The following is a 13,516-nucleotide window of genomic DNA, read 5'->3' on the forward strand; positions in this document are numbered from 1 at the left end:
GTATTCAGGGTAAGGGTTACTGTACAGGGTCCCAGTATATTCAGGGTATGGGTCACTGTAGAGTGTCCCTGTGTATTCATGGTAAGGGTTACTGTACAGGGTCCCTGTGTATTCAGCGTAAGGTTTATTGTAAAGGATCCCTGTGTATTCAGGGTAAGGGTCATTGTACAGGGTCCCTGTGTATTCAGGGTACGGGTTATTGTACAGGATCCCTGTTTATTCTGGGTAAGTGTCAGTGTAGAGGGTCCCTGTGTATTCAGTTAAGGGTTACTGTACAGGGTCCCGTGTTTTCAGGGTAAGGGCTATTGTGCACGATCCCTGTGTATTCAGGGTAAGGGTCACTGTACAGGGTCCCTGTGTATTCAGGGTAAGGGTTATTGTATAGGATCCCTGTGTATTCAGGGTAAGGGTCATTGTACAGGGTCCCTGTGTATTCAGGGTAAGGGTTACTGTACAGGGTCCCTGTGTATTCAGGGTAAGGCTTTCTGTACAGTGTCCCTCTGTATTCAGGGTAAGGGTTACTGTACAGGGTTCCTGTGTATTCAGGGTAAGGGTTACTGTACAGGGTACCTGTGTATTCAGGGTAAGGGTTATTGTACAGGATCCCTGTGTATTCAGGGTTAGGGTCACTGTACAGGGTCCCTGTGTATTCACGGTAAGGTTTATTGTACAGGATCCCTGCGTATTCAGGGTAAGAGTCACTGTACAGGGTCCCTGTGTATTCAGGGTAAGGGTTACTGTACAGGGTCCCTGTGTATTCAGGGTAAGGGCTATTGTACAAGGTTCCTGTGTATTCAGTGTAAGGGTTACGGTACAGGGACGCTGTGTATTCAGGGTAAGGGTCACTGTACAGGATCCCTGTGTATTCAGGGTAAGGGTTATTGTACAGGATCCCTGTGTATTCAGGGTTAGGGTCACTGTACAGGGTCCCTGTGTATTCACGGTAAGGTTTATTGTACAGGATCCCTGCGTATTCAGGGTAAGAGTCACTGTACAGGTCCCTGTGTATTCAGGGTAAGGATTACTGTACAGGGTCCCTGTGTATTCAGGGTAATGGTCGCTTACAGGGTCCCTGTGTATTCAGGTTAAGTGTCACTGTGCAGTGTCCCTGTCTATTCAGGGTAAGGGTCACTGTACAGGTCCCTGTGTATTCAGTGTAAGGATCACTGTACAGGGTCCCTGTTTATTCAGGGTAAGGGTCAGTGTACAGGATCCCTGTGTATTCAGGGAAAGGGTTACTGTAGAGTGTCCCTTTTTATTCAGGGTAAGGGTCACTTTACTGGGTACCTGTGTATTCAGAGTAAGGGCTATTTTACACGATCCCTGTGTATTCAGCGTAAGGGTCACTGTACAGGGTCCCTGTGTATTCAGGGAAAGGGTTACTGTACAGGGTCCCTGTGTATTCAGGTTAAGGGTCACTGTACAGAGTCTCTGTGTATTCAGGGTAAGGGTTATTGTACAGGATCCCTGTGTATTCAAGGTAAGGGTCACTGTACAGGGTCCCTGTTTATTCAGGGTAAGGGTTACTGTACAGGGTCCCTGTGTATTCAGGGTAAGGGTTACTGTAAAGGGTCCCTGTGTTTTCAGGGTAAGGGTTACTGTACAGGGTCCCTGTGTATTCAGGGTAAGGGTTACTGTACAGGGTACCTGTGTATTCAGGGTAAGGGTTATTGTACAGGATCCCTGTGTATTCAAGGTTAGTGTCACTGTACAGGGTCCCTGTGTATTCACGGTAAGGTTTATTGTATAGGATCCTTGTGTATTCAGGGAAAGGTCACTGAACAGGGTCCCTGTGTATTCAGGGTAAGGGTTACTGTACAGGGTCCCTGTGTATTCAGGGTAAGGGCTATTGTACAGGATCCCTGTGTATTCAGGGTAAGGGTTACGGTACAGGGACCCTGTGTATTCAGGGTAAGTGTCACTGTACAGGGTCCCTGTGTATTCAGGGTAAGGGTCTCTGTACAGGTGCCTGTGTATTCAGGGTAAGGTTTACTGTACAGGGTCACTGTGTATTCAGGTTAAGGGTCACTGTACAGGTCCCTGTGTATGCAGGGTGAGGGTTACTGTACAGGGTCCCTGTGTACTCAGGGTAAGTGTCACTGTACAGGGTCCCTGTGTATTCAGGGTAAGGGTCACTGTACAGGTCCATGTGTATTCAGGGTAAGAGTTACTGTACAGGGTCCCTGTGTATTCAGCGTAAGGGTCGCTTACAGGGTCCCTGTGTATTCAGGTTAAGTGTCACTGTACAGTGTCCCTGTGTATTCAAGGTAAGTGTCACTGCACAGATCCCTGTGTATTCAGGGTAATGGTCACTGTACAGGGTCCCTGTGTATTCAGGGTAAAGGTCGCTTACAGGGTCCCTGTGTATTCAGGTTAAGTGTCACTGTACAGGGTCCCTGTGTATTCAGGTTAAGTGTCACTGTACAGTGTCCCTGTGTATTCAAGGTAAGTGTCACTGCACAGATCCCTGTGTATTCAATGTAATGGTCACTGTACAGGGTCCCTGTGTATTCAGGGTAAGGGTCGCTTACAGGGTCCCTGTGTATTCAGGTTAAGTGTCACTGTACAGGGTCCCTGTGTATTCAGGGTAAGTGTCACTGTACAGGTTCTTGTGTATTCAGGGTAAGGGTCACTGTTCCGGGGACCCTGTTTATTCAGGGTAAGTGTTACTGTACAGGGTCTCTGTGTATTCAAGGTAAGGGTCACTGCGCAGGGTAACTGTGTATTCAGGGTAAGGGTTACTGTACAGGGTCCCTGTGTTTTCAGGGTAAGGGTTACTGTACAGGGTCCCTGTATATTCAGGGTAAGAGTCACTGTACAGTGTCCCTGAGTATTCATAGTAAGGGTTACTGTACAGGGTCCCTGTGTATTTAGAGTAAGGGTTATTGTACAGGATCCCTGTGTATTCAGGGTAAGGGTCACGGTACAGGGTCCCTGTGTATTCAGGGTAAGGGTTATTGTACAGGATCCCTGTTTATTCAGGGTAAGGATCACTGTACAGGGTCCCTGTCTATTCAGGGTAAGGGTTACTGTACAGGGTCCCTGTGTATTCAGGGTAAGGGCTATTATACACGATCCCTGTGTATTCAGCGTAAGGGTTACTGTACAGGGTCCCTGTGTATTCAGGGTAAGGGTCACTGTAAAGGTCCCTGTGTATTCAGGGTAAGGGTTACTGTACAGGGTCCCTCTGTATTCAGGATAAGTGTCTCTGTACAGGGTCACTGTGTATTCAGGGTAAGGGTCACAGTACAGGTCCCTGTGTATTCAGGGTAAGGGTTACTCTACAGGGTCCCTGAGTATTCAGGGTAATGTACGCTTACAGGGTCCCTTTGTATTCAGGTTAAGTGTCACTGTACAGTGTCCCTGTGTATTCAGGGTTAGGGTCACTGTACAGGTCGCTGTGTATTCAGGGTAAGGGTCACTGTACAGGGTCCCTGTGTATTCTGGGTAAGGGTCACTGTACAGGTCCCTGTGTATTCAGGGTAAGGTTTACTGTACAGGGTCCCTGTGTATTCAGTGTAAGGGTTATTGTACATGATCCCTGTGTATTCTGGGTAAGGGTTACTGTAAAGGGTCCCTGTGTATTCAGGGTAAGGGTCAGTGTACAGGGTCCCTGTGTATTCATGGTAAGTGTTACTGTACAGGCTCCCTATGTATTCAGAGTAAGGGTTATTGTACAGGATCCCTGTGTATTCAGGGTAAGGGTCACTGTACAGGGTCCCTCTGTATTCAGGGTAAGGGTTACTGTACAGGGTCCCTGTGTATTCTGGGTAAGGGTTATTGTACAGGATCCCTGTGTATTCAGGGTAAGGGTTACTGTACAGTGTCCCTGTGTATTCAGGGTAAGGGTCAGTGTGGAGTGTCCCTGTGTATTCAGGGTAAGGGTTACTGTACAGGCTCCCTATGTATTCAGGGTAAGAGTTACTGTACAGCTTCCCTGTGTATTCAGGGTAAGGGTTACTGTACAGGGTCCCTGTGTATTCAGGGTAAGGGTCACTGTACCGGGTATCTCTGTATTCAGGGTAAGGGTTACTGTACAGGGACCCTGTGTATTCAGGGTAGGGTCACTGTAAAGGATCCCTGTGTATTCAGCGTAAGGGTTACTGTACAGGGTCCCTGTGTATTCAGGGTAAGTGTCACTGTACAGTGTCCCTGTGTATTCAGGGTAAGGGTCACTGTACAGGTCCCTGTGTATGCAGGGTGATAGTTACTCTACAGGGTCCCTGTGTATTCAGGGTAAGTGTCACTGTACAGAGTCCCTGTGTATTCAGGGTAAGGGTCACTTTACAGGTCCCTGAGTATTCAGGGTAAGGGATACTGAACAGGATCCCTGTGTATTCAGGGTAAGGGTCACTGTACAGGTTCCCTGTTTATTCAGGGTAAGGGTTATTGTACAGGGTCCCTGTGTATTCAGTGTAAGGGTTATTGTACATGATCCCTGTGTATTCAGGGTAAGGGTCAGTGTACAGGGTCCCTGTGTATTCATGGTAAGTGTTACTGTACAGGCTCCCTATGTATTCAGAGTAAGGGTTATTGTACAGGAACCCTGTGTATTCAGGGTAAGGGTCACTGTACAGGGTCCCTCTGTATTCAGGGTAAGGGTTACTGTACAGGGTCCCTGTGTATTCTGGGTAAGGGTTATTGTACAGGATCCCTGTGTATTCAGGGTAAGGGTTACTGTACAGTGTCCCTGTGTATTCAGGGTAAGGGTCAGTGTGGAGTGTCCCTGTGTATTCAGGGTAAGGGTTACTGTACAGGCTCCCTATGTATTCAGGCTAAGAGTTACTGTACAGCTTCCCTGTGTATTCAGGGTAAGGGTTACTGTACAGGGTCCCTGTGTATTCAGGGTAAGGGTCACTGTACCGGGTATCTCTGTATTCAGGGTAAAGGTTACTGTACAGGGACCCTGTGTATTCAGGGTAGGGTCACTGTAAAGGATCCCTGTGTATTCAGCGTAAGGGTTACTGTACAGGGTCCCTGTGTATTCAGGGTAAGTGTCACTGTACAGTGTCCCTGTGTATTCAGGGTAAGGGTCACTGTACAGGTCCCTGTGTATGCAGGGTGAGGGTTACTCTACAGGGTCCCTGTGTATTCAGGGTAAGTGTCACTGTACAGAGTCCCTGTGTATTCAGGGTAAGGGTCACTTTACAGGTCCCTGAGTATTCAGGGTAAGGGATACTGAACAGGATCCCTGTGTATTCAGGGTAAGGGTCGCTTACAGGGTCCTTGTGTATTCAGGTTAAGTTTCTCTGTACAGTGTCCCTGTGTATTCTTGGTAAGTGTCACTGTACATGTCCCTGTGTATTCAGGGTATTGGTCACTGTACAGGGTCCCAGTGTATTCAGGGTAAGGGTCGCTCACAGGGTCCCTGTGTATTCAGGTTAGTGTCATTGTACAGGTCCCTGTGTATTCAGGGTAAGCGTCACTGCACAGGGTACCTGTGTATTCAGGGTAAGGGTTACTGTACAGGGTCCCTGTGTTTTCAGGGTAAGGGTTACTGTACAGGGTCACTGTATATTCAGGGTAAGAGTCACTGTTCAGTGTCCCTGTGTATTCATGGTAAGGGTTACTGTACAGGGTCCCTGTGTATTCAGGTTAAGGGTTATTGTACAGGATCCCTGTGTATTCAGGGTAAGGGTCACTGTACAGGTTCCCTGTTTATTCAGGGTAAGGGTTATTGTACAGGAACCCTGTTTATTCAGGGTAAGGGTCACTGAACAGGGTCCCTGTCTATTCAGGTTAAGGGTTACTGTACAGGGTCCCTGTGTATTCAGGGTAAGGGTCAGTGTACAGTGTCCCTGTGTATTCAGGTTAAGGGTTACTGTACAGGATCCCTGTGTATTCAGGGTAAGGATCGCTTACAGGGTCCTTGTGTATTCAGGTTAAGTTTCTCTGTACAGTGTCCCTGTGTATTCATGGTAAGTTTCACTGTACATGACCCTGTGTATTCAGGGTATTGGTCACTGTACAGGGTCCCTGTGTATTCAGGGTAAGGGTCGCTTACAGGGTCCCTGTGTATTCAGGTTAAGTGTCACTGTACAGGTCCCTGTGTATTCAGGATAAGCGTCACTGCACAGGGTACCTGTGTATTCAGGGTAAGGGTTACTGTACAGGGTCCCTGTGTTTTCAGGGTAAGGGTTACTGTACAGTGTCCCTGTATATTCAGGGTAAGAGTCACTGTTCAATGTCCCTGTGTATTCATGGTAAGGGTTACTGTACCGGGTCCCTGTGTATTCAGGGTAAGGGTTATTGTACAGGATCCCTGTGTATTCAGGGTAAGGGTCACTGTACAGGGTCCCTGTTTATTCAGGGTAAGGGTTATTGTACACGAACCCTGTTTATTAAGTGTAAGTGTCACTGTACAGGGTCCCTGTCTATTCAGGGTAAGGGTTACTGTACAGGGTCCCTGTGTATTCAGGGTAAGGGTCAGTGTACAGTGTCCCTGTGTATTCAGGGTAAGGGTTACTGCACAGGGTCCCTGTTTATTGAGGGTAAGGGTTACTGTACAGGGTCCCTATGTATTCATGGAAAGGGTTACTGTACAAAGTCCCTGTGTATTCAGGGTAAGGGTCGGTGTACAGTGTCCCTGTGTATTCAGGGTAAGGGTTACTGTACAGGCTCCCTGTGTATTCAGGCTAAGATTTACTGTACAGAGTCCCTGTGTATTCAGGGTAAGGGTTACTGCACAGGGTCCATGTGTATTCAGGGTAATGTTTACTGTACAGATTAGCTGTGTATTCAGGGTAAGGGTTACTGTACAGGGTCCCTGTGTATTCAGGGTATGGGTTACTGTACACGGTCCCTGTGTATTCAGGGTAAGGGTCAGTGAACACTGTCCCTGTGTATTCAGGGTAAGGGTTACTGTACAGGGTCCCTGTGTATTCAGGGTAAAGTTTACTGTACAGGGTACCTGTGTATTCACGGTAAGGGTTACTGTACATGGTCCCTGTGTATTCAGGGTAAGGGTCAGTGTACAGTGTCCCTGTGTATTCAGGGTAAGGGTTACTGTACAGGGTCCCTGTGTATTCAAGGTAAGGGTCACTGTACAGGGTCCCTGTTTATTCAGGGTTAGGGTCACTGTACAGGGTCCCTGTGTATTCAGGGTAAGGGTTACTGTAAAGCGTCCATGTGTATTCAGGGTAAGGGTTCATGTATAGGGTCCCTGTGTATTCAGGGTAAGGATCACTGTACAGGGACCCTGTATATTCAGGGTAAGGGTCACTGTACAGGGTAACTGTGTATTCAGGGTTAGGGTCACTGTACAGGGTCCCTGTGTATTCAGGGTAAGGGTCACTGTACAGGGTCCCTGTATATTCAGGGTAAGGGTTACTGTACAGGGTCCCTCTCTATTCAGGGTAAGGGTTATTGTACAGGATCCCTGTGTATTATGGGTAAGGGTTACTGTAAAGGGTCCCTGTGTATTCAGGGTAAGGGTCAGTGTATAGGGTCGCTGTGTATTCAGGGTAAGGGTTATTGTACAGGGTCCCTGTGTATTCAGGGTAAGGGTCACTGTACAGGTCCATGTGTATTCAGGGTAAGAGTTACTGTACAGGGTCCCTGTGTATTCAGGGTAAGGGTCGCTTACAGGGTCCCTGTGTATTCAGGTTAAGTGTCACTGTACAGGGTCCCTGTGTATTCAGGGTAAGGGTTACTGTACAGGGTCCCTCTCTATTCAGGGTAAGGGTTATTGTACAGGATCCCTGTGTATTATGGGTAAGGGTTACTGTAAAGGGTCCCTGTGTATTCAGGGTAAGGGTCAGTGTATAGGGTCGCTGTGTATTCAGGTTAAGTGTCACTGTACAGTGTCCCTGTGTATTCAGGGTAAGTGTCACTGCACAGATCCCTGTGTATTCAGGGTAATGGTCACTGTACAGGGTCCCTGTGTATTCAGGGTAAGGGTCGCTTACAGGGTCCCTGTGTATTCAGGTTAAGTGTCACTGTACAGGGTCCCTGTGTATTCAGGGTAAGTGTCACTGTACAGGTTCTTGTGTATTCAGGGTAAGGGTCACTGTTCCGGGGACCCTGTTTATTCAGGGTAAGGGTTACTGTACAGGGTCTCTGTGTATTCAAGGTAAGGGTCACTGCACAGGGTAACTGTGTATTCAGGGTAAGGGTTACTGTACAGGGTCCCTGTGTTTTCAGGGTAAGGGTTACTGTACAGGGTCCCTGTATATTCAGGGTAAGAGTCACTCTACAGTGTCCCTGTGTATTCATAGTAAGGTTTACTGTACAGGGTCCCTGTGTATTCAGAGTAAGGGTTATTGTACAGGACGCCTGTGTATTCAGGGTAAGGGTCACGGTACAGGGTCCCTGTGTATTCAGGGTAAGGGTTATTGTAAGCATCCCTGTTTATTCAGGGTAAGGATCACTGTACAGGGTCCCTGTCTATTCAGGGTAAGGGTTACTGTACAGTGTCCCTGTGTATTCAGGGTAAGGGCTATTATACACGATCCCTGTGTATTCAGAGTAAGGGTTACTGTACAGGGTCCCTGTGTATTCAGGGTAAGTGTCACTGTACAGGGTCCCTGTGTATTCAGGGTAAGGGTCACTTTACAGGTCCCTGAGTATTCAGGGTAAGGGATACTGAACAGGATCCCTGTGTATTCAGGGTAAGGGTCACTGTACAGGTTCCCTGTTTATTCAGGGTAAGGGTTATTGTACAGGGTCCCTGTGTATTCAGTGTAAGGGTTATTGTACATGATCCCTGTGTATTCTGGGTAAGGGTTACTGTAAAGGGTCCCTGTGTATTCAGGGTAAGGGTCAGTGTATAGGGTCCCTGTGTATTCATGGTAAGTGTTACTGTACAGGCTCCCTATGTATTCAGAGTAAGGGTTATTGTACAGGATCCCTGTGTATTCAGGGTAAGGGTCACTGTACAGGGTCCCTCTGTATTCAGGGTAAGGGTTACTGTACAGGGTCCCTGTGTATTCTGGGTAAGGGTTATTGTACAGGATCCCTGTGTATTCAGGGTAAGGGTTACTGTACAGTGTCCCTGTGTATTCAGGGTAAGGGTCAGTGTGGAGTGTCCCTGTGTATTCAGGGTAAGGGTTACTGTACAGGCTCCCTATGTATTCAGGGTAAGAGTTACTGTACAGCTTCCCTGTGTATTCAGGGTAAGGGTTACTGTACAGGGTCCCTGTGTATTCAGGGTAAGGGTCACTGTACCGGGTATCTCTGTATTCAGGGTAAAGGTTACTGTACAGGGACCCTGTGTATTCAGGGTAGGGTCACTGTAAAGGATCCCTGTGTATTCAGCGTAAGGGTTACTGTACAGGGTCCCTGTGTATTCAGGGTAAGTGTCACTGTACAGTGTCCCTGTGTATTCAGGGTAAGGGTCACTGTACAGGTCCCTGTGTATGCAGGGTGAGGGTTACTCTACAGGGTCCCTGTGTATTCAGGTAAGTGTCACTGTACAGAGTCCCTGTGTATTCAGGGTAAGGGTCACTTTACAGGTCCCTGAGTATTCAGGGTAAGGGATACTGAACAGGATCCCTGTGTATTCAGGGTAAGGGTCGCTTACAGGGTCCTTGTGTATTCAGGTTAAGTTTCTCTGTACAGTGTCCCTGTGTATTCATGGTAAGTGTCACTGTACAGGTCCCTGTGTATTCAGGGTATTGGTCACTGTACAGGGTCCCAGTGTATTCAGGGTAAGGGTCGCTCACAGGGTCCCTGTGTATTCAGGTTAGTGTCACTGTACAGGTCCCTGTGTATTCAGGGTAAGCGTCACTGCACAGGGTACCTGTGTATTCAGGGTAAGGGTTACTGTACAGGGTCCCTGTGTTTTCAGGGTAAGGGTTACTGTACAGGGTCCCTGTATATTCAGGGTAAGAGTCACTGTTCAGTGTCCCTGTGTATTCATGGTAAGGGTTACTGTACAGGGTCCCTGTGTATTCAGGTTAAGGGTTATTGTACAGGATCCCTGTGTATTCAGGGTAAGGGTCACTGTACAGGTTCCCTGTTTATTCAGTGTAACGGTTATTGTACAGGAACCCTGTTTATTCAGGGTAAGGGTCACTGAACAGGGTCCCTGTCTATTCAGGTTAAGGGTTACTGTACAGGGTCCCTGTGTATTCAGGGTAAGGGTCAGTGTACAGTGTCCCTGTGTATTCAGGTTAAGGGTTACTGTACAGGATCCCTGTGTATTCAGGGTAAGGATCGCTTACAGGGTCCTTGTGTATTCAGGTTAAGTTTCTCTGTACAGTGTCCCTGTGTATTCATGGTAAGTTTCACTGTACATGACCCTGTGTATTCAGGGTATTGGTCACTGTACAGGGTCCCTGTGTATTCAGTGTAAGGGTCGCTTACAGGGTCCCTGTGTATTCAGGTTAAGTGTCACTGTACAGGTCCCTGTGTATTCAGGATAAGCGTCACTGCACAGGGTACCTGTGTATTCAGGGTAAGGGTTACTGTACAGGGTCCCTGTGTTTTCAGGGTAAGGGTTACTGTACAGTGTCCCTGTATATTCAGGGTAAGAGTCACTGTTCAATGTCCCTGTGTATTCATGGTAAGGGTTACTGTACCGGGTCCCTGTGTATTCAGGGTAAGGGTTATTGTACAGGATCCCTGTGTATTCAGGGTAAGGGTCACTGTACAGGGTCCCTGTTTATTCAGGGTAAGGGTTATTGTACACGAACCCTGTTTATTAAGTGTAAGTGTCACTGTACAGGGTCCCTGTCTATTCAGGGTAAGGGTTACTGTACAGGGTCCCTGTGTATTCAGGGTAAGGGTCAGTGTACAGTGTCCCTGTGTATTCAGGGTAAGGGTTACTGCACAGGGTCCCTGTTTATTGAGGGTAAGGGTTACTGTACAGGGTCCCTATGTATTCAGGGAAAGGGTTACTGTACAGAGTCCCTGTGTATTCAGGGTAAGGGTCGGTGTACAGTGTCCCTGTGTATTCAGGGTAAGGGTTACTGTACAGGCTCCCTGTGTATTCAGGCTAAGGTTTACTGTACAGAGTCCCTGTGTATTCAGGGTAAGGGTTACTGCACAGGGTCCATGTGTATTCAGGGTAATGTTTACTGTACAGATTAGCTGTGTATTCAGGGTAAGGGTTACTGTACAGGGTCCCTGTGTATTCAGGGTATGGGTTACTGTACACGGTCCCTGTGTATTCAGGGTAAGGTTCAGTGAACACTGTCCCTGTGTATTCAGGGTAAGGGTTACTGTACAGGGTCCCTGTGTATTCAGGGTAAAGTTTACTGTACAGGGTACCTGTGTATTCACGGTAAGGGTTACTGTACATGGTCCCTGTGTATTCAGGGTAAGGGTCAGTGTACAGTGTCCCTGTGTATTCAGGGTAAGGGTTACTGTACAGGGTCCCTGTGTATTCAAGGTAAGGGTCACTGTACAGGGTCCCTGTTTATTCAGGGTTAGGGTCACTGTACAGGGTCCCTGTGTATTCAGGGTAAGGGTTACTGTAAAGCGTCCATGTGTATTCAGGGTAAGGGTTCATGTATAGGGTCCCTGTGTATTCAGGGTAAGGATCACTGTACAGGGACCCTGTATATTCAGGGTAAGGGTCACTGTACAGGGTAAATGTGTATTCAGGGTTAGGGTCACTGTACAGGGTCCCTGTGTATTCAGGGTAAGGGTCACTGTACAGGGTCCCTGTATATTCAGGGTAAGGGTTACTGTACAGGGTCCCTCTCTATTCAGGGTAAGGGTTATTGTACAGGATCCCTGTGTATTATGGGTAAGGGTTACTGTAAAGGGTCCCTGTGTATTCAGGGTAAGGGTCAGTGTATAGGGTCGCTGTGTATTCAGGGTAAGGGTTATTGTACAGGGTCCCTGTGTATTCAGGGTAAGGGTCACTGTACAGGTCCATGTGTATTCAGGGTAAGAGTTACTGTACAGGGTCCCTGTGTATTCAGGGTAAGGGTCGCTTACAGGGTCCCTGTGTATTCAGGTTAAGTGTCACTGTACAGGGTCCCTGTGTATTCAGGGTAAGGGTTACTGTACAGGGTCCCTCTCTATTCAGGGTAAGGGTTATTGTACAGGATCCCTGTGTATTATGGGTAAGGGTTACTGTAAAGGGTCCCTGTGTATTCAGGGTAAGGGTCAGTGTATAGGGTCGCTGTGTATTCAGGTTAAGTGTCACTGTACAGTGTCCCTGTGTATTCAGGGTAAATGTCACTGCACAGATCCCTGTGTATTCAGGGTAATGGTCACTGTACAGGGTTCCTGTGTATTCAGGGTAAGGGTCGCTTACAGGGTCCCTGTGTATTCAGGTTAAGTGTCACTGTACAGGGTCCCTGTGTATTCAGGGTAAGTGTCACTGTACAGGTTCTTGTGTATTCAGGGTAAGGGTCACTGTTCCGGGGACCCTGTTTATTCAGGGTAAGGGTTACTGTACAGGGTCTCTGTGTATTCAAGGTAAGGGTCACTGCACAGGGTAACTGTGTATTCAGGGTAAGGGTTACTGTACAGGGTCCCTGTGTTTTCAGGGTAAGGGTTACTGTACAGGGTCCCTGTATATTCAGGGTAAGAGTCACTCTACAGTGTCCCTGTGTATTCATAGTAAGGTTTACTGTACAGGGTCCCAGTGTATTCAGAGTAAGGGTTATTGTACAGGATCCCTGTGTATTCAGGATAAGGGTCACGGTACAGGGTCCCTGTGTATTCAGGGTAAGGGTTATTGTAAGCATCCCTGTTTATTCAGGGTAAGGATCACTGTACAGGGTCCCTGTCTATTCAGGGTAAGGGTTACTGTACAGGGTCCCTGTGTATTCAGGGTAAGGGCTATTATACACGATCCCTGTGTATTCAGCGTAAGGGTTACTGTACAGGGTCCCTGTGTATTCAGGGTAAGTGTCACTGTACAGGGTCCCTGTGTATTCAGGGTAAGGGTCACTGTAAAGGTCCCTGTGTATTCAGGGTAAGGGTTACTGTACAGGGTCCCTCTGTATTCAGGATAAGTGTCACTGTACAGGGTCACTGTGTATTCAGGGTAAGGGTCACTGTACAGGTCCCTGTGTACTCAGGGTAAGGGTTACTGTACAGGGTCCCTGAGTATTCAGGGTAATGTACGCTTACATGGTCCCTTTGTATTCAGGTTAAGTGTCACTGTACAGTGTCCCTGTGTATGCAGGGTTAGGGTCACTGTACAGGTCGCTGTGTATTCAGGGTAAGGGTCACTGTACAGGGTCCCTGTGTATTCTGGGTAAGGGTCACTGTACAGGTCCCTGTGTATTCAGGGTAAGGGTTACTGTACAGGGTCCCTGTTTATTCAGTGTAAGGGTTATTGTACATGATCCCCGTGTATCCTGGGTAAGGGTTACTGTAAAGGGTCCCTGTGTATTCATGGTAAGTGTTACTGTACAGGCTCCCTGTGTATTCAGAGTAAGGGTTATTGTACAGGATCCCTGTGTATTCAGGGTAAGGGTCACTCTACAGGGTCCCTCTGTATTCAGGGTAAGGGTTACTGTACAGGGACACTGTGTATTCTGGGTAAGGGTTATTGTACAGGATCCCTGTGTATTCAGGGTAAGGGTTACTGTACAGTGTCCCTGTGTATTCA

This window comes from Pristiophorus japonicus, chromosome Y (genome assembly GCF_044704955.1).
Source record: "Pristiophorus japonicus isolate sPriJap1 chromosome Y, sPriJap1.hap1, whole genome shotgun sequence".
NCBI classification, from domain to species: Eukaryota; Metazoa; Chordata; class Chondrichthyes; family Pristiophoridae; genus Pristiophorus; species Pristiophorus japonicus.